This window comes from Motacilla alba, chromosome 5 (genome assembly GCF_015832195.1).
Source record: "Motacilla alba alba isolate MOTALB_02 chromosome 5, Motacilla_alba_V1.0_pri, whole genome shotgun sequence".
Taxonomy (NCBI): domain Eukaryota; kingdom Metazoa; phylum Chordata; class Aves; order Passeriformes; family Motacillidae; genus Motacilla; species Motacilla alba.
In genome coordinates this window covers 50,945,990-50,965,885 of record NC_052020.1, presented here as the reverse complement: position 1 = coordinate 50,965,885, position 19,896 = coordinate 50,945,990, and the positions used below count along the sequence as shown (strand labels likewise).

Below are 19,896 nucleotides of genomic sequence, written 5' to 3'. Positions count from 1 at the left end.
ATTCTCTGCTTATAATTTTCTCTTTTCTGCTTCTGCTGATATTTTTTTTTTCTTTTTACTGAACCCTTTCAACTGTTTTTCTTTTGCTTGTGGAGCAAAGTGCGATTTGGAGAGTTGAACATGACTTTTTTCCAGTTTTCTTCCTTGGGTCCCTTAGCTTCTGAATGGTGATGCTAGCTTGAATCTTACAAAATCAGTCCCTCAGGAACTCTGGTAGAGGCTGTTTCATGTGGGCATTTTCTCCAAATGCTATCTTGTATATTTATTTTATTATTTTATTTTATTTTAGCTATATGTCAGACCTGAATCATAACATGATTTGGTTCTTTTATTCCCTGTGGCAAGAGGTTAGAATATTTGTAGAAATATTGTCATTTACCATAAAGGGATGTAAACAATTTATTCCCCCCATTCAAGAAACAGCCCTGAAGAGAGTGTGCAAAGCCAAGAATCTTGATTTGGCAGCAGATTTATTCAATGTAAATCTCATGTAAGCCACAAAGCCATTTTGGCTGCCACTTCTCAGAAAGTTGTTTCTGGATGTCGTGTATACAATGACAAATTTTCTTCCTGTCATCCTTGTCCAAAGAAATGTCCCAATGGAAATATATCCAGAGAGACACATGATCTTCAATTGGCAATCTTTTTTTTTTACCTTTGGATGCCTGGCTTTTTGCCAGGAAAGGGCATTTCTTGGTTAATCTGAAGGCAGTATGTATTTGTGCTATTTCTGATTTCTTCAGATGCCTTTCACTGCTCATTCCAGCTGACTGGACAGCTGGCTTATTCTGAACAGAGCTGGGTAATGCTTCTTTGTGGAGCAGATGTCATTGAACACGATCAGTGCATTCCATTAAGTCTGCCAGATACCTCTGACTTAGTCAATAATTTTCTGTTTCATTTAAGAGGCTTGGGAGGGTATAGAGAATCCACCAATGTAACAATACATTTGAAAAGAAATACAGTCATGTTTAGTTTCATCCCCTGAATCCAGTCAAGTCTCTAGACAATTCTAAAATCATGAGTATTTGATTGTCAGCCTTTCAATTAATTAGTTGCAGGAAGTGTTACTGGCTCCACTAGATGCTACATCTCTCCCAGTGTTTAGCAGTGGGTCATCATCTTTTAGAAGAATCTTGCAATAGAAGAGTCTGGCACTTTATGGTCACTTTTACCATCTGTCTTTAATGATTGGTTCATTCATGCAAGAACTTTGAAAGTGCAACTATTATCACAAAACTCAGAGATTATATTGCCTTATGTGCAAATTGCCAGAGCAGATGTAAGCTGAGAGTTCATATTGTGGATGAAATTTGCACAGATTTTCACTTCTTATATATTTGAATGCTTTGACATCCAGAACACTGGAGAACAAAAACCTCCTCTTGTACTTCTTTCTGTAGGAAAAAAAAAAAAAAGAAGAAAAAAGAAAAAGAAAAAAGAAAAAGAAAAAAGAAAAAAAAAAGAAAAAAAAAGGTGGGGACTGAACATTTTCCACTGGTTTATTTTCTGTCTTTGTTCCCATCTACTTACACTCAGACATTTTCATGCGGCACTTTGGCATATACAGGTGTATAATTCATGCTGATTCTTTTGTCTGCTTGAAACAGACTTTTGTCTTTGGAAAATTTGGCCCTATCTATTCATGGACATTTTTGACAACTCCATGTATTTTTTTTTCCTGTTGTTTCAATAACCTCTTGGTTGGCCAAAGGGACACTGTGTTGACACTACATTGGCCAAAAAACCTCCTGCAGTTTCAATTGGCAGGGTTATTTTCCAATTCCTTCTCTTGATTACTGGGACATGCAGCTAACTTTATGCAGCTTCTTTGTTTCAGCCAAAAGATGGGAACGTTTTGTGGAGAGGGAAAAGTGTGCCCTCTTTACATTCTGTTTATTTTACATTTGAAGTGTCCTTGAGGGAGGATGTTCTCCATCCCTTCATAGTTTTAACAAGGAAGCTGTCAGGTTTTATTTAACTGAGCATTATTAAGTGAAAGGATACAAATACTTCAGTCCAAACATCTTTATACGTATTTTCCAGCAACTTGCTTCACCACATCAGTTTTTCAGAATCTGTAAATATAACACACTTTAATGACACATAATGGGATCATAATGTGATGTAATGAAAAGCTTGTTAGTCTTCAGCACAAGTAAATAAAAGAAAGCAACGCAAAAGCCTTGAATTTAATTTCTGTTTTTACTTGCATGTTTTTCTGTGCATATCTTAACATCTGCTGTGTATTCCTCTCTTGCCTACTTCTACTTTTTTCCTGTACTCTGTGAGCTTGGAAATAAATAGGTAAAGGGGAGAGGAGGTAAACTGAGAAAAAAGAGTTCCTGTCTTGTATTTACCACTTGCAAAAGTGGAGACTGGCCCCTTTCCGATACAGTGTTTTAATTTATTTTTTAATCTGCTTTCATAGTAATTTTTCTTAATAGCTTATTCCCTCCAGCTGAAACACTGAAGGCAACAACTTCGATGCTCAGAGAAATCACTTGGCACTGAGAAATGACCAATTATTTGTTAAAACAAGGACAGGCAGACTGTACTAGGGCAAATCCTTTGCCGCAACAATGAATTTTGGCTGATTAGACTTTTGGGTTTTTTCTCTTGTGTATATATTTTTGCAACTATGTCTGCATCTATATTTCGTTAAAAGCTCAACACCCTCATCCTTGTTTTCTTTCTCTTACCTTCTAAAAGGTCTGCTTTCTTCACATTCTGGTCTCTAAATCTTGTAAAAGTTGTCTCAGCATGACATGAATCTCACACATATAAAATGTTCCTGTTAATGTTCAAAAAACGAAAAGCAGTTAAACAAGTCAAAGGTGGCTATCTAGCTACTGGCAGAGTAATAAATAAACTACACTACTTTGATCTGGGAAATTTATTTCACCTGCAAGAAACATAATGTGAATGTTAGCTAAATTCTAGGATTGCTGAAGACCACTCATTTTCATTCATAAAAATAAATACATTTAATTCAATATCAAGCCACTGAAATGGTTGACAGTAGATCCCTTTTAAGGTCAAAACAATGTATCTTTCTCCTCTCCTAGTTTTTAATGATGTCTGGGATTTCAAAAGAACCTATGGGATTTAGCAACAATTTCCCTTTAAAGGGCACTTGGATTTGAAAGTCTAACTCTTCTAGGTTCTTTCAAAAATACAAGCTGTTATTAATAAACTATCATCCAATGCCTGTAACATTACATCAGACTTTAGGTTTTTTTAAGTCCAGGAGACCATATGGGTAGTTTATTCTCAACCACTTCTAGGAACTTCTAGCTATTTTACCAAATATTTAAGAAAATTTGTTTAGGAGTGAGAGATCACTGGTAATTTGTCATCTGTTCAAGGAATTCAGGCAAAGAGGGAGCACTCATTATTTACTGAACTGCTTTAATGAACTACTGAGCACTGTAATGATAACCTGATTTAACTGTGAAGGTGTTCTTATAAAGAGAGATTACATTGGTTTTAATTTATCTATTTCTTCATATTGAAATGATTTGAAAGAAAATACCTAGATCATAAGTAAATTGGAGTAATTTTATAATAATATTTTCCATGAGTAACTGGGAAATCATGATAGCTTTTGGAGATATTCAAAGACATCTTCCTAATGGTAATGCGCTAATATGAGATGTGCTAATATGAAATCATTATGAAATCCCATTTTACACCCCTTTTCTGTGGGAAACTGCTTTTACTAGGATGTGTCTAGATTTATTATGGAAAAAAAGTGAAAGTGTTTTAAAAAAATCTGTGAAATAATTTTGCAGTTAAACATGATTGACACAGTTTCAGGACTAATTCTTCAAGTGTATGCCTAACACTTCAGAGGGATGATTCTTGAAATAGTAATCTTTCAATTAAATAAAAAAAAATACATTATTGGATTTCTCAGGTTAGGTCTCATGGACAGCAGTTGTGAATTCAGATCTCCTTTTGTATGATATTACTGTGATTGAGGCAATCATATTGTTGAGACAGGTCCTGCAAATGTTTCCTCACTGTGATTGCTACCAAATCCTAGCTGCCTGCTGCCTCCTAGAATAAACATATGGTAGGAAAGCTGCTGGTGGAAATTTTGTTTTATATTCAGTGTAACAGAGTAACAATGGTAACAGTTGCCACTGTTCAAAGGGAAACGACTTATTCAAAACAAAACCTTAACCTGGCAACCTGTCAGAGTGAGACAAGCAGTGATGCCAGTCAAAACAGCAAAGGCTGTACTGTTCCTCCTCCCTCGGTCTTTCTCCTACTATGAAAGGCTGTATTATGTTTACAGTGTTTATTTTATCTCTGAACCTTTTGCTGATGCAGTTCTCCAGTGCTTTTTTATAGTCAGTTCCTGCTTAGGTGGAATACTTGAAGAAGTTGTCAGTCTGTTCTGTCTGTTGCTGTTGTGCTGCCTGTGCTGCACTTCAGTGCCTAAAGTTTTACTGCGTGTTACACAAAGCTTCTGCCTTGGCTGGAACTGGAGAAGCTGCTCCCAGAAGGGTGGGATGTAGCTGTACTGTGTCGGGAATAGGTAAGAGGAGGAGCTGTGACAGTCGACAGCTGCAGGGGAAACTCTGGCAGGGCATCCAACAACATCTGGCAGCATCTGGTAATGCATCTGACAAAACCCCTCTCATCTCCTCTATCAAATGTGGACAGAGGGAGGTTTTGGTTGGGTCAGGGTGGGACTGCACACCAGGCAGCTGAGCTCTTGACTAAGGCTGTTATAATCCAGCAGCTTGGCCCCTCAGATCCTGCACTGTGGCAGAAGGAGGAGGAGCCAGGTGCCACCCTGGGGCACCCCAGCTTTGAGGCAGAGAAACAGCTGACCAGTGCTATAACTCTGCAGCCTAAGCATAGAGCAGCAACGTGAAAATTAAACTTATCAATACCTCTTGTGTGGAAGGTCAGTCACCTTACAATGATGCTGCTTTCTGTACATAGATTGGATAATGCCTTTACTGCCAAGGAGATCTTGAAGTGAAGCAGTCAGCTGCTGTCACCTGAACAGCATTCTGCACTGCAGTGTGCTCCTTATAACACACTTCAGCAGTGACTGTAGCCCAGAGCAGATTAAAAAGAGATGAGCATAAGTCAAATTGTCAGTCATTAACTCTTTGAAAATAAGGTCTTCCATGTTGGTAAGGGCAATAAACAAATGAATTACCCAAAAAAGAATCACAGATACTATCTGCATTCATTGGAGCCAATAGTTCCCAAATAACCTTAAGCCAGGAAGAAACTTAGCCAAAGTGCACCCAAATGCCTGACCTTTGCCCAGCACCTCCCATACCTTGGTGAGTGACTTTGGCCAGGAATGAAGCAGAGAAACATTGGCATTTCCTCTGTCAAAATATTATTCTTCCCCCATGGATGTAGACAGTCTTTTCAAAATATATTCAATTTTTATCTGCAAAACAACAAGAAAATTTCCTCACAAGAGGAAACTTTAAAATCAACTACTCAGAAAAACAGCTTATTTGAACCAGACTATTTACAAATCCAAACAAATATGCTTGGCCAAAATACCAAGATGGAGGCAAATAAATATTTCTCCTGCAACTGCAGGGTTTTAGATTTAATATCCTTATGCCTCATTTGGTGAATTTTGTGGTTTCTTTTGCTGCTGCTGTTATCTTCTTGTCCAATGTATTTGCTTGTTAGGGACTGACCATAAATTTGGATGGCCTGTGTAATGGAAGGGCAGGAGGAAGATGCTGGATGTAACCATAGCTGTATCAGAGAGTAAAATATAATTGAAAAGTTAGTGTAGTACCTCCCTGAAGTACAAGCACAGCTTCATGTAGAGGTCTCTCTGGTCAGATGTCAGGGAATTGACCACTGGTGCAAGGCTACTGTCCAAAGTTCTTCACAGCTGTCTTTTGATAAAAGCATTTCCCATTTTGATAAAAGCATTTCCCACTTCCCTTCATAGACACAGGACAGAGTCTGATGCCAGCTGATAATACTGACCAAGAAAAATGTCAAGCCATTGCAGCTGTACCAGTTCTTACCAGGAAAGAGTTGATCATGAGTATTTGATGTGGCAGACAGAGACTGTGAGTGAAAGAGGCTATTTGCTGGAGAGCCAGCATCTCCCTCCTCCGATTCTCATTGCAGTCATTTTCCTTATTCATTTTCAGCAGAAATTTTTTATTTGGAGCAAAGTACTGCTGTGGTTACTTTCCCTATCAGTCGTCTTGTACCCACACTAGGAGGGCCTGTCTCCTTGCTATAAAGACTTTTTCTAACATCTAATCTAAGTCTTCTCTCACACATGAAGCTAATTATTTCTTGCCATCCTTTGATGGAAACAGGATATGTGATGAATTTAGAATTTTTAAAGTCAACATTGCCTGATGTTTATAATTCTGTCTTCAGTCTTCTGTTTTTTCCTGATAGGTCACATTTTATAATTTTCCCCTTGTTCTTTGTTCTCTTCAGGACTCTTTCCAGTTTACCACATCTTTCTTAAAATTGAGAGACCAAAATAGATGTAGCAGAGGCTTTACCAGTCATTAGTAGAGTGGATAATTTCCTTCCATGTTTTATGTAGAGCTTTATTTTTAATAAACACAGAATTATATTATTCTGTTTTGAAACGTTCATCTACAGTTGACTCATATTCAGTCTGTGATCCAGCTTACCCAGTTGTTTCTTTTCCAGCCTTCCCTTTTCAATACTGTATATTTGAGTTTTTCTTTTATTGCAGAACTTTGAACTTCATAAAATTTTATCTAAGTGATTTCATTCCCCTCTCCCCACTACTTTATCACGCTTACTTTGGATCTTCTCTTTCAAATTGCTTTCAGTCTCTTCCACTTCTCTTTGCCCAAGTTTTAGGACTATTTCCTGTTCCACCAAGTTATTAATGACTTCAGCTGTTCTGAGACCTTCTCAAGTATAATCTAGTTTGAAAATGAGACATTGGCCTTCACTTTTTTCCGTAGAGTTGTATACTTAAATTATAGCAATAATATCTAGATAATGTTCCACTAGTTCTCTTAGTGAAGAAATTTTTTGAGAGAATATTTTTTTTATATTTATTTCCCTAAATTTATCCTTTCTATTTTTTTCCTGGATATAATTATTCTAAAATATTTAAAAATTGTTCTTTGCTTTTCACTCATTTTGTTTCTAATCATCTTGGATCAAATTCTTCAGCTGGTGGTTAATTAAGTTCAGCTATAACACAAATCCTTTTCTGGTGAATAAGATTCCTGGTTGGTGTTTGTTCTTTACACTTTGACGAGCCAAGGGAACACTTTGTACAAAATGAAGTGCATTGCTTCTAAAAGTACATGCCTGCCTATCACATTCTCTTTCCTGTGCTCTTTCAGTTAGGACTATACAATTTTCTCTGGTTTACAATATTTTTTTAATTGCATTTCTTTCGTCTGATGTTTTTCTCTGCTTACTTTCTTTTCCTTCAAGCCTAGCATTTGAACTACTTATTTTTAAAATGGCCACTGTGAGTTTAAATGTTTAGATTTTCACATTCATCAAAATAGACTCTGGATTTTACTTGAATATGGGTGGGCTTAAAATGTTTCAGTTTTTTTAAATTGTCCATTTTATTTGTCTATTTATTTATTTAATTTAGTCACCATGGATAATATGGTGCCCTTGTTGTATTTCTTCCCTAGCATCAATAAAGTTTCAGATTTTAGTAAAGTTCCACAAGTAAAATGCAATATTAAAACATGTTCAATATAAAGGACTATATATATTGCTAATTTTCATAAATATTATTTTCCCTGGCTCCACTAAATCTTCTCTATATAGAACCATTGACTTCAATAGTGCTGGAGTATTTTCTAGTTATGTAGATATATAAATCTAGTAATTTTTGTGGTGATTTTGTAGAGCTAGGCTTTACTGTGTAAGAGTTTGAATAATGGGATAAGTCTGTCAATATAAATATAATAATGCACAGATAACACAATGCATTGTACTTTTTCAGGTCATAATTTTAATGAAGCTTTTCTGAGGCATTGAAAAATACTTCCACTTGCTAACTGAGTGCAAATACACTTGGACATTAGACAACGCTCTCTGTGGATGATTTTTTTTTCAATATTATTTCTTCTTCAAACTAGATTTAATGAGAACTTTTGCACTACAGTGAGGCCAAAGCCAATGTGTTCTATTTTTTTGTTGAACACTGGCTTTTAAGAACTGCTGCCTTTTATTAATGATAATAGCCTTCCTCAGGGGCAAAAATGGCACCAGTGCTGTCTGACTTCTTTGGGATTGAGGGCACCCTCAGCAAGTCTGAAGATGGCATGAAGCTGTGTGGTGCAGTTGACATGTTGGACGAAAGGGTTTCATCTCTCCTGTGAAGAGAGGCTAGGAGAGTTGGGGATGATCAGCCTGGAGAAGAGAAGGCTCCAGGGAGAACTTTTTGTACCTTCCAGTACCTAAAGGGGCTACAAGGGAACAGGAGAGGGACTATTTACAATGGAGTGATAAGAAAAAGGAATAACATCAAATATGCTAAAGAGAGTAGATATGAGATGTTTAGATTAGGTATGAGGAAGAAATTCTCTGCTGTGCAGGTGGTGAGGCACTGGCACAGGTCACCCAGAGAAGCTGTGGCTGCCCCATCCCTGGTAGAGTTGAAACTCAGGCTAGATGGGGCTTTGAGCAACTTGGTCATGGGGAAGGTGTTGGAATGGGGTGATCTTTAAGGTCCCTTCTAACCCAAATCATTCTGTGATACTATATGATATGAAATAAAAGTAAGTCAGTTAGTTGAAAGTAATCTGTTGCAGAGGACATTAAAAATCATGAATCAGATTAATCTCAGTATCAATTTGTTTGTCCCAACAAACAAATTATTAATATTTGGTTTTAATTGCATTCTAATTAATAATTTTTAAAAACCATTTTCTTAATTTTGTAAAGCTTGCTTTTCAGTTGTGACAACTTGACATTTAGTTATTTCATTTGAAATGAGATGTTCTATTCTTTAGGATTCTTAAGACCTGGAGATGGAAAGAAAAACCAAAATAGTTGTAAATTATTCAATAATTTCTTCCATTATTATCTTATTTTTAAGGCCCTGGTAGGAAATACTTGTATTTTCTGAAATTAATACCTGCTTGGTCTCTGTGTTTTACTTCTGTGTGTGCCACTTAGTTTCTGTTTGATTCTGAACAGTCATTATGTCTCTTGAGTATAAAAAAGTCTAGGCAAAATGAAACAAATCACATTTATGAGTTATAACAAATATTGCACAAATAATAAGAGATAAGGGCTCACTTCAGTTTAAAATATCATATATCTCTAATGTCAATTAGTTAAAAAATTATTATTATTTCCATATTTAATTTGTATTGAGTTGATTGAAATCTCTGTTTTCCAGCAAAATATTTTTTGTAGGCTCTGTTGCAGGTTATCTGTACTGATAAACCTGATTCATTGAATGTACTGGAATGGGACAAAAGCATTTGAAGAGCTAATATTAAAAGTTTCTTTGTGTCATGGTTTCTAAAGTAACTGAGTCTTAGGCTGCAATCCAAATTAAAGACTCCTACTTTCTTGCAAAATTTCATAGCAGTATTCAAAAATGTTGTGCCTATAATATTTATACTCTCTAATAACTATCTTTTTCTTCAAAAATTTATAATACCCTTTTCTTTCCAGAGCAGCCTATTATTTCACTGGTGTCATATAACTTATTTTTTAAGCTACATTATTTGTTTTTATTTGAAGATTTGTTAGGTTAAGTGGTTTCTTCAGATTACATTTATTTTCTTTGATATGTGACATTATCCTAATGATAGCCTTCGTGTTGAAGTCCTATGTTTGACTAAGTGATTTTGCTGAAACTGTAAGATAAGATCAGACAAGGTTTCTTCTCAAGCCATAATTCTAGTAATTGAATCTGTTTGTGTGATATGTATTGGCAGAACAGAATGACTAATCTTGCAATGAATAATTTATTTGATAAGTGTAGATTCTCACTTTACTTCACTACATTTTAAGAACAAAGCAGATATTTTGAATTATTCATTATTCAGATTTAATGAATTTTATAATTAAAAAAAGATTGTTATTGATAATTTCCCTGGGAATATTGATTCAGATAAATCTGAAATTCAAGTGTAATTCTAAGTGTTTAATTTCTGATGCATGTTAAAGATGGCTTCTGCTAAAAAATTGGATAAATTTTTGAGTGCCTGGCACCATTGTTCATCATGAAGTTTTAAAATATGGTTTCTATGAATACTTGTGCATCAGTTCAGAAGCTCATTTACATATACAGTATTTGTACCATGTGATTGCTTGAGCATTTGTGGAAAGCACATATAAACAATATATATTGAGCATTTTCAAGGTGTATTTGTTTATAAATACATGGGAAGGGAAACAGACTATTAATTTTACGTTATTTTGGCTGACTTTATAAATTATGTAATTTGTAGCTGCATTCTGTTGCAATTCAGATCTCCTGGCCTCAGTGGAGGAAGGCTTTGCACCAAGTGCAGAACTGGGGGACTGTCGGAACCCTGGATGCTGAGATTTTTACACTCGACAGCTGACAATGAGGAAAGATCAGCCACAGCTTTCTACTCTTCCAGCTGAACCTTTTGGCTCTGGTTCTTCTCCTGAGTCTGCCTGCTTTGTGCTGTGTCAGTGGAAAATCTTCCCAGAGTTACTCCCTTTAACAGGTCCGTGCTTCTCCTTGCAGGATCTACAGCTTAAAGAGATTAATCAAAAATCTCACTCACCTTGAAATTGGGCAGCAATTTACTGGAAGTGCCAGGATTTTTCTCTCAGGATGACAAATAAAAATTGTATCTCTGCTTCCATCTTTTGCCTGTATTTTATCAGAAGAAGGTGTGAAGATTTCGGGTCATGACAAAATCTTCCAGGAAGACAATGGGGTGTGAAGTTTTGGCCTTGGGAGTCTGTTTGCTGTAATTAGATTGGTGGGAGAGATTTTTGCTCCTGCAGTGCTTGTTTTCTGAAGGGAACTCTGTGTATCGCAGATAAAAACAAATGTTCTTAAAATAGGAATTCCTATCTGGAAAAGTTAAAAATGCAATTCAGTCTTCAGCTATTCAAATGAAGGTCAAATCAGAACATATTCCGAACTTTGTGGATAGAAAAGAATAAGTGCAGGGTCTTTAAAATATTATGCTAGAAATAATATTCCTGACGAAAAGAAGAATTGATTTCCATCTAAACACACAATACATGCTGCACATATTTTTAGTATTTGTGGGAACATGAGGACTTCTTCCAACAAAAAAGTTAATGTAATTTTGTGGCTCATTTTAGGTTTATTTATTTTGAGACAGACATACGAATCCTCAGTGAAAACTTCAGTGCTAAAAATGGTAAATAATTGAAGATATTTTGTGATAAATATTTTAGGAATTTCATCTGAGTTCTTCAGACCTCACCTCAACTCTCAGCATTGTCAGTATCCCGATAAAAATGTGTTTTCAATCTCCGGCGTTCCAAGTTTGTAAGTAAATAATTCTGTCCTTGAACCGGAGTGCAGATTAATTACTAGTTGGACATAGTTCCTCTTGACCAGAGAATATGAAAGTTTTTAACAAAGGGAATATTCATTAATCTTGCGAGATGTTTTTTTTGGAAGACAGATATGTATTTCTGAGGGGAAAGGAACACTTACAAGGTTTAAACAAAGGGCCAGATTTTCTGTATACTTGTATATCACATGTTTCCCAAACAAGATGATATAATAGCTGTGTGTCCTTGTAATGTCAAGTGTAATGTCTGGCTACTATGAACCGGAATATTTATTTTGAAATATTAAAGGATTAAATATGTATTATCAGGCCAAATCAGACAGTCTTGTTTTAACAAGACACTTGAAAAAATCAATTGCTAACAGTCTGAAGAAAATGATTTAAAGAAAGACAGTGAAAATATGTAGTAAAGTAGACAGACATACATCATTGATGGGCTGTGTAATTAAAATCAGTGGCTTCTCTACAAGGAAGTTTAATCAATTTAGAAGGTGAATGGATAAAACCAGATGTATATATGGGTACCTTTATTAGAGTTTCCTACTTTTTAAAACATTTCACTTAATGTGTTTTAGTCATGTTATTTCAGCATTAGGTGGAGCAATGTCAGTGGAGCTCTGGCTTGTTTGCAACATGAGGAATGTTGCTTCAAAATGTTGCCTTATCTGAGGGAATGCCCTGGGCTCTCTTTGATTTACTTTATTATTTAATTCATATGAGGTATTGTGGTGTGTGTGTTTTATATGTAAGTTCCTTTGATCCAGAGAGTATCTGAATCTCTTATAGGTTATAGGTGGCAAGTCTGGTTCAAAACCTTTAATTTTAGAGCACTGCTTTGGTCATAGGAGTCCTTGGAACAGTTTCTCTTATCAACAAAAGTTGTGAATGCTTCACAAATGGTAGGGAACTTTTTGAGTTGTAGACTAATAGGAATTTTTCAACTGTTCATTTCTTAATGGAGTAAAGTTAGATAATTTTCCTTGTGTACTGGAAAACCCCACTTTTCATTTGACTTTAAAGGGCAGAAATTCCTTCTAATATAGAATATTTAGAAATATGCAAAATCTTTCTTGAATAGCTCTAAATCTGGTATTTTGGATCAGATGCATTCTAAAAAATATCACAGTAGGAAAGAATAGGAAATGGCCACTTAATAAAGTAGGACTTAATGAATGAGTTTGCCACTGATTTATGTCCACTAGAAGGGCTGTGCTTGACACGCCTTGTTTGCCATAGAAGTATTTTTGTGCACAGTTGTGTATGCAGTACAATAAATATTTGGTCATTATAACTAGAGCCAACAGCAGAGTTCAGGGCCATGGGTGTTAGCAGAACAGTGTGAGGGCACGAGTGTTTGTGGATGCCACCAGGTACTCTCAATAACCAAGCCCACAAACCCATATCTTTAACAGTTACTGCCAGGTAATGCTGAGCTACTGGGAGCAAATGCTTGAAATGAATTTCTTGCTGCCATCTTGTGTCTAAAGGCTAAATGGCAAGGAAATTTCTGGAGTTCCAAGTACTGATTTTACATTCAACATCAGGTTGTTCCTCGTATTTCTCTTAACGCCAAAGCACAGACAGAGGCTAGTCCTAAAATGAAAGTTTTCAAGGTTTGCTCTTTTAAAGAACGGGAAAGCACAATTTAGCTTACGTAAGAGATTTTGTGAATTTTTTGTGAGAAATATTTAGTAGAGTGGCAGTTCAGGTGTTAAAAGCTGCTTTCCCCAGACATATTCCCAGCAGGACAGAATTATGAGGTGCCAGAAGAAATGACTAATAATATTACTTCCATGATAGACAGAGTGGAGCCTATGTTTGCAATATTGGTCTCCCTATTAGTTTTCTTCTTGAACCCATACATGGGACACCTTCTAGCTGCATTCTGTTGTGCTCCAGAAAGACCCCAAAGGGCTGTTACCCTGTTATATATAAAATCTAAAAGAACAGCATTGTAGCCTACAATAGGGTGCTTTTCAGGAGTATCCACAAAACTTTGATGATGACATTACCTTTTACATAAATTTTTATTAATTCCTCTCATGGTTTTTTCTTCATTCCAACTATTCTTGTTCATGAACCTTTGCTTCCCTGTGTTCCCTTTCTTATATCCCATCCAAACTTTAACTGCAAGTCCCATCCAAACTTCAACTCTTTCCCTTCCCAGCTGAACTGGAGCTTTTGGCTGATGTGAAGGGCTGTTACTCTGTGCTTCTTTACAGGAAAGCAGTGCCATTTCTATTTGTTTGCTAGAAGGCTAGCTGTGAGAGATAAGCAGAAGCTGGCTGTATCTGCAGCAGTTTTGGAGTTAGGAGTGCTTGCAGTAACTGCTGACTGCAATGATGATGAACCCATCCCACAGAGCCATTCACTGCAACAGCTTTATTGCAAACATCTGAGGAGACTGACAATATTTACCATGTAATGAATGAAGACAATGGTAACAAGAAATTATTGAAGACAATACAAAATCAGTTCACCTGAGTAAGTGGGTTGGTGGGAAGGCATTTCCAAAGCAGAGGAAAAGGATGATCTTGCATTGAGAACAACCACCCTCTGTGTTCCTTGGTCCATGCTAAATGCATCATCTAGATCATTCAGTTCTTTAGCAAATGCTTGACTTTCTTTCCAAGCTGTACCTGCCCCATTATGAGTTTTTTTGCCAACAATGTGTGACCATGCCTTTTTGTGTAATTTTTTGAAGATCTATATTTTCCCTACTGTTTACACACCCAAGCATCCTCAGTCCTTTTCCAATTGAAACAGTTCAGCATAAGAAATTGGTCCACCTCTTCCTACTCCCTGTCAAACAAGTAAACATCTTGGAGATTCTTGGCGTGAAAAAAAAGTTTGATTATATTATAAGTAAAGACAGTCAATGAAACTTAAAGTTTTTGGCTTAAATCAGTGATGGCTGAGGTCTGTTGACTTTAATGAATTTCTGTCTGCAGAGATGAGAGCTGGAATTATATAAGTGCAAAAAATATCTCTTCATTCTGTAGGCTTTGGAAATACTGTTGGCGTAAACCACTGGAACAAACTACCCAGAAGTGAATTCTTTCTCTCTTGACATTTCTAAATAAGACAAAATGCCTTCATGGAGGATGTATTTTGTTCAAACAGAAATTATATGGCTCAATGCAAAAGTACCTGGATGAAACTCTCTGGCCTCTGTTATACAATCAGATGTCTTTTTGGATCTCAGATCTAGTGATCTTCAAAGTTTTCTTTGTCTTACTTGTTGCAGTCTCACGTTGTTGGTTATATTTCCTGCTTTTTAGCAAAGACTGTAGGCTTTTGGGGAGCCAAAGCCTTTCTGGAATATTGCCTACAGAAGGACTGTAGAGAAGCTAGTATGTGGTTGAGGGCTACTGTCCCACTCTCAGTAATTCTGAATAGTTATTGACATATTGAGTGACTGAAATAAAAAGTCATTCTCAAAAGAATATGGAAGTCACTCTAACATGCTTAAGACATGTGAAATATATTCATAAAACATATGTGAAATAGCAGATGTTCACTAGACATGGGCTGATTAGAGTTCAGTGCTGACTTGGTTTGAGGTGACTTTCAGTTTCTACTTCTCAAAAGCTGTTTGCACTTTTAAATTTTTAATTTTTTTTTAAATTTTATTTGCAGCTCCGGTCACGCATTGCAGAGTCAGGTAGTATTTGATTCTGAATTTTTAACTTATCCTTACAACTCTGAACTTTGGACATTTGCCTATTTTTTGGAGCGAAAAGCTGGCATAGAAAACAATCTCCTGAAAATAATGTCTGGACTTGAAATCCGTTCTCATATTGGATCAGTTTAGCATTGGCAAGTGGCCATTGGTAATCAATCTTCTGATGAAACAGGGATAGACTGGCTCCTTTCCTTGGGTTAAACAACTCAAACCAAGATTTGGTATCAGTCCTTGGTGCATAAGTATCAATCTGTAAATAGAGTTGGCCACATTTCTACGAGGAGATATTTTGACAAATACAGTGTTGTCTGCAGATCTAAATAGAGTCTGAGGGGAAGGGCAGAATTTACATTTCAGCTGACCTTAAGGAAAGAGTTTATATCACACAGGATACAGATAACGTAATGCTCCAGAAATGCACTTGCTGGGGATACACTTTCTGATGAATGATTGCCATGGAGTACAAACAGAGACAGCTAGATGCCCTAGAGCATGTATTCTTCACTGATATAATTTCAGCATAGTGAGGTAAACACTTTGCTGATGTAATGCTTAGATGTGTCCTCTGTAATAATAGAGTACAAAATTCTAAACTTTTGTGCTGAACTGTGGGGGCTGTTATTATTTCATTTTAATGTATTTCAGGAAAAAACCTCAGTGACCTAAGAGAAACTGTATTATGCTAAACAATTGTGTTTTAAAAGTAGTACATCATAAGTGCAGTTTCCATACAAACTCAAATCCACGAGAACTCACAAGTTTTTTAGTGACATTATGGCTGACATATAATAGCAATACTAATAGTTCCTGTATAATCCTTATGCATGCTGTACATGTTTTGATTTCCTGATATTGTTTTTCAGAATGAAACCTGGAATGTATTTCTTCATTTCAGAAATGAAGGCGTACTCTTTGTATACACCTCCTTGAATTTCTGCAAATTCATTCTTATTCACAGAAAATTTACTTAAAAAGAAGTACAGACTAAAAAGTTTGGGATTAATTTGGAATTGATCCCAAAGGATTAATGCTTGGAAATCTTCTTGCTGCAGGTTCCAGCTTTAATTCAGGCCAGACCACTAGTGAAAGTATTTTAGAGCTGGTAAGAAAATATCTTTCAGAGTTGATAAGACAATATCAGATGTGCTGATAAGAAATTGGACACATTGGATCATGGAACCATGATCACCCCGCAGTGAGGGTGACCTTTTCTAATCTCCTTTTACTGATCTGAGTTAGGGTCACTTGACAACATCCCAGTATTTGGTTCCTACTCATGATGGATACCTCCTGATATCTAGATTGTACTCAGTAAGTTGGCAAACCCTCTTCCCTCTGCTGGAATATGCATGATATCACAATTTGCAACTTGTGTTACTGTGCTGATTTTGTTGATGTGCCCCAGGCAGGCAGGAGTGACAAAATCCTTGAAGCTTGTCCAGCCTGCTAGGAGAGGATGGACTGATGCATCTTTAGTATTGGGAGCTGCTCTAGAATATGATCTTCTGGCCCAGTCAAGCCTCTGGCAAGGGTAAATGTCCCTGTTTGCCTGCCTACAATTTCTTCTCTCTCTTCCCTTACCTTATGTGTGCAGATGGCTCTATCTGGAGTATGTATCTACATTTGTGACACATTTATTAATAAGTGTGTAGTGTGTTTTTCCTCAGTGTTGTATTTAAGGAATGCATAAGAATCGCTTGTATGTCTGTCCATCCACAGCAGTGCAGAAAGTCCTACGTTTCTTTTCAGATTATGGACCTTGCACAACTTGCAAATAATAACAGAACTGATTCTCAAATATAATTTTGAAGTCCTTGTCTCCTAATGGGGTAGATTTCCTTTGAGACTTCCCCTTAAAGAGAAATCCTTTGCTTTGTCAGTGTGACAGACCCATTTAATAATATGTGTCACTGGAAATAAACATCATGTATTTTATTGGTGTTTCTACACATTTAACTGTGGAGGGAGGTGAGCTCAGATATTGAATATGCAAGGCAACAATTGACAATGTAATGTACAGCATTTGCTTGGTGTCCAGCCAAGGATTTGCAATGCTTTTAAAATGGCACAGTACATAGCAACTATTTGATGTGCCAAAGCACAGAAAATGGTTGATGATGCTTATGGAGTGGAAGATACTCTGTAAGTAGTCCCTGTAGTGTATTTACAATACTGTACATTTTGCACATGCTATTTATTATACTGCTTGTTTGTAGTCTTTTTTTCCCTGATAGTATATTATCATGAACAGAGACCCATTGGGAGAGTTTTACTTATTGTGTGGTAGGAATTGTGCTTCTTGCAGTCTCCTTCTTCCATAAAATAATTTTCAGGAATGGACAATGCCGAAGCATTTTATTACCATATAGAAGAGTGTACTGGAAGCAAAATTAGATGCAACAATATCAAAAAACCCCAAACAGCGCAAACAGAAAACCAAGAGTAACACCCCAAACACAAAGAGAATTGTAGTCTTCAGGGAAAGGGAAAAACATCAGGGAAAGCTGATGTTTTAAACATCTTTTATTCTCCATGGATTAGCTTCCTTATATCACCATTCATTTTTCACCCCCCATCCCATCCCATCCCATCCCATCCCATCCCATCCCATCCCATCCCATCCCATCCCATCCCATCCCATCCCATCCCATCCCATCCCATCCCATCCCATCCCATCCCATCCCATCCCCACATTTCCTTTGTGTTGACTTTTCTCATCCTGACATGCCTCTGGTTCAGTCTTCTGCTGCAATGAAGACATGATCTGGCTAGTCGTGAACACACCAACTCACTCACCCTGAGCAATGCCAGAACCCAGCATATGCTGGACACTCTGGAGGTGGGAATGCAACTGCTGTGCTTCTAATAATGTCTACACTGGATGCTACATCCCAATGGCATTTAAACATCTGAAAGCTTCCAGGGGGCTGCCAGTGTGCTTTGTTGTCCAAATTTGTCAGATCCTTGGGACAAGAGGTGACTTGGCATTTGTTTTGTCTGTGGCCAGACACCCTGGAGCAAGACTGAGTTCTTGCCATGTAAATCTGATTCTCCATTAAAACTCTGTGAGAAATCCTAAATTTTGCGTTTTTTTCCCAGTAACTTATCCTGAATGATCCCTTGAGTCCTGTTCTGTTTTCACTTGCACTGGTAAACCTAAGCAAATCAGTTGAATTCTATTACAGGGAAGCAAATGTGTTTTTAATGTTACCCTCAAAACCAATTAAAACAAAAAAAAGAAGTTTGTCTGGTATTGCCTGATTTGAATTATTACAGGAATATCTATGGTCTACATGTGGGTTTGTTTCCAGTATGAAAAAAGCCTATAGGACTGAGACTTCTGTTCTTTAAGTTCTTAGGCAACTACTTACCTTTAACCTTGTGAGTGTCCCAAATGAAGATGGAAGTCATGCTTGATGTTAAACACGTATGTAAGAGTTTGTCAGGCTAAAGTCTGTAACTTCCTTCTCCTCTACGGTTTACTCCGTGTGTTTGCTAGGCAACTTTAGGCAATGCACCTTTATTCTGTTTACATCAGCTGTGGATCCATTTCCCTGTGTTTGTGGAAATCACATTTGGCATTTTTAGAGGTGTCTGAGCCAAGTTCAAACCTCAGTGTTTGGATATAGGGTGATGGTAGACACATGTCTTGTCAGTTCCCGAGTTTTGTTATTTTAAAAAATGTATTTGATTATGAACTGGGCTTATATAATGAAAACAAAACTTTCATTAGTCTGGTTTGAGAGGGACTGTGGTTGAAAATGGGAAAGAGAAAAGGATCATGGGGAGGGAGGCAGGGAAGGTTGAGGGAAGACAAACAACCAATGGTGCTACAGCCAGTGAGGGAAAAACAGTCTGGAGCAGCATTTCAGAGATTGTTCAGGGGCTGGGTCCCTCCAGCTCCTTTGGAGAAGTAGAGTGGTGATGCAGATGTGTTTCTGAGTCTGGGCTGCATTTACATTTCTGCCTGGGCATGAGGCACCCTGAGAAAGGGCTTTGGAAGCCTGAGAATCCTAGAGCTGTGTCTTTTAAAGGCTCCTTTCCTCTCATGCTTGCAACTTCCCAGAGGTCAGAAGAGGATACCCAGTCCCTGTTGTAGCTGGGCTCCTCTGTTTTTCAGGGAGAGGGAATAAGGGAGCTAGAAGGATCAAACTGAATGGGAAATAATAGTGCCTTCATGACTGCATTTCAGATTAAATAAAAATTATTTCATTTTGATACTAAGTTTTTTGTAGATTTGATGGCACCATGGGACCTGATCAATGGACACTCAGGGGTGAGCAAAGCCTGTCCATATTTATCTTTGTTAAAGATGTATTTCACAAGTCAGAAATGCAACGCTGAGTAATTACAATATGTGGATCTTAGCCAGACAGTCTTGGACAGAGTGGCTGACCAGTCACATCTGTTCTGTGCCTTCTCCACAATACCTCTTCTGAGGTTAGAAGAAGTAATGAACTTAAACCAAAATGGATTATTTATGGTGATATGCAGAGCATGAAAGGAAAGTAGGTTGCAGTTTTCCTAAGCCTAGAAAGACAGAGAAACTAAACTGTAGGTGAAATCTCTCTCTCTCTGAAGATGAAGGGCAAGATTCTCAATTGATGTACATCTCTGCAACTTGGCATCAGTGAAGCTATGTTGATTTACACCAGCTGAAAAATCTGGAAGGGAACAATGCACTTTTTG

The 19,896-nt window shown here is 37.1% G+C and overlaps 1 long non-coding RNA gene across 2 annotated transcripts in view; it reads left to right on the top strand.

Annotated features, from left to right (window-relative positions):
- Positions 1-12,139, top strand: part of LOC119701130 — a 36,999-nt gene extending 24,860 nt beyond the window's left edge. For both annotated transcript variants that reach the window (XR_005257024.1, XR_005257023.1), the window contains one exon: positions 10,467-12,139. This is a non-coding gene — a long non-coding RNA (uncharacterized LOC119701130). The remainder of the gene's footprint in view (positions 1-10,466) is intronic.
- The last annotated feature ends 7,757 nt before the right edge of the window (positions 12,140-19,896 follow it).